The 1,596-nt window shown below is 28.9% G+C and overlaps 1 protein-coding gene across 2 annotated transcripts in view; it reads left to right on the plus strand.

Annotated features, from left to right (window-relative positions):
* The first annotated feature begins 349 nt into the window (after positions 1–349).
* Positions 350–1,596, plus strand: part of LOC108732337 (fatty acyl-CoA reductase wat) — a 58,746-nt gene continuing 57,499 nt past the window's right edge. The window contains exon 1 of one of the 2 annotated variants that reach the window (XM_018463080.2): positions 350–698. The gene's annotated coding sequence lies outside the window, so the exon portion shown is untranslated. The remainder of the gene's footprint in view (positions 699–1,596) is intronic. The other variant, XM_018463079.1, reaches the window with a different exon arrangement.

Consider the following 1,596-nt stretch of genomic DNA (forward strand, 5'->3'; position numbering starts at 1 on the left):
TTAAATAGTTCTATATATAGGAAAAAAAAAAATTGCCAGTGACACGCACGCTAAACAAGAAAAGAAGTATACACACATTGAATAACAATGAAAATTCTGGAAGTACCGGAAAGTACTGATCGATAAGTCCATGCAAAAATACAATGTTATACAAAATGCATCCACATGCTTATATGAAAACTAAAAATAAACAAATAAACAATAATTGAAAAAGTTAACGATACTTTTAGCGTACATGGTACAAAACCTGACCAAGAATTTTATTTGTATAACTAGTAGCTATTACAATAGCACGTTCGACTATAATAGACCTTCCAGAAGCCACGTTTCTTCGTTCGCAGCAAGCCGTGGTACCATCAACAATGATTACTTTTTAATAGCGTTGATCAAGTGGGTAATCTTTTTTCTATTCGGAGTAAATTGTTGTGTCCCCCTTCCCCTTTTCGACGGTGCGTTCGGTACCAAAACATTCTACTTAAAACTGCAAAGTAGGTAACTCACCTTGTTATTGTTAATCGCATCATCGAACGCGAAACTTCTTTTCGACGGTCACGGCGCACTTATTATTGGTCGGTACGTGTGCACTACATACTGTTATTATTGTTGTTGCATCTGCGGTGACCCCTTGTGGAGTTTTACACAGAAAGAACAATCATTTTTTTTTTAAGTGAAACTAAGAGTGTGTCAATAAGGAAAAGGTAGGATTTACTTTTTTTTATTGTAGGAAGTGACTTACTATTAGTAAGAGTGATGAAGTTTTCAACTGGATTTAACAAAATTCCGACGTTTCGCAATTGGATTGTGGACTTCTTCAAAATAATTATTTGTCACAGAAGTAAAGTTGTGATCAACATCCTTTTTAATACCACAAAGATGTACTCAAAAATATTTTTAACGATTTCCTTGAAAAACCTCACAGTAAAAAAGCGAAACGTCGTATTTCACTTTTTTTTAACTTAAACGTTACTCAAATATAATATTCATGATATCTATTTATTAATTTTTAATAAACTTTATGACTTTGTTTCCATTCTCAGTTATTTTATTGTTTGCCTATCAAATAATATTTTAATTATTTCGTAATTGGAAATTATTTGAAATTTAAATACTTATTCATTACTCAATAAAATTATTTACTTGAGGTTGTTGAAACGCGTTTCGAAGTTTCAAAAAGTTATTGTGGAATGTTGGACTATTAAATAAAATCAAGGAAATAATATTAAATTTATATATTTCTAAAAAAGAAGTTTCCTTTAATATTATTAAATTGATTCTAATAGTTTTGTCATACATTCTCCCGGTTAATGAAGAGGTACCTAAGGTACCTATCAGCCCTACAATTTTTTATCTGACAATAAGTGGTAATAAATCTGATGAATTAAATATTAATTCTAATAAAAAACCTGCTAAATTAATTAGTGTATATTTCTTCAAAAAATTACCACTATCTATATAAAATATAGATATAAATATTTAAAAGTATATTTTAAAACAATTGGTTGCGTTAAAATTGTTTTTGTAGAAGTAGAAGAAGATATAAATGATAAAAAAAAGAAAATATTAAACACTTGTATTTAAGAGAACCTTAAAGTAAAT

The sequence above is a fragment of the Agrilus planipennis genome, unplaced genomic scaffold, assembly GCF_000699045.2.
Source record: "Agrilus planipennis isolate EAB-ADULT unplaced genomic scaffold, Apla_2.0 scaffold30, whole genome shotgun sequence".
Taxonomy (NCBI): Eukaryota; Metazoa; Arthropoda; class Insecta; order Coleoptera; family Buprestidae; genus Agrilus; species Agrilus planipennis.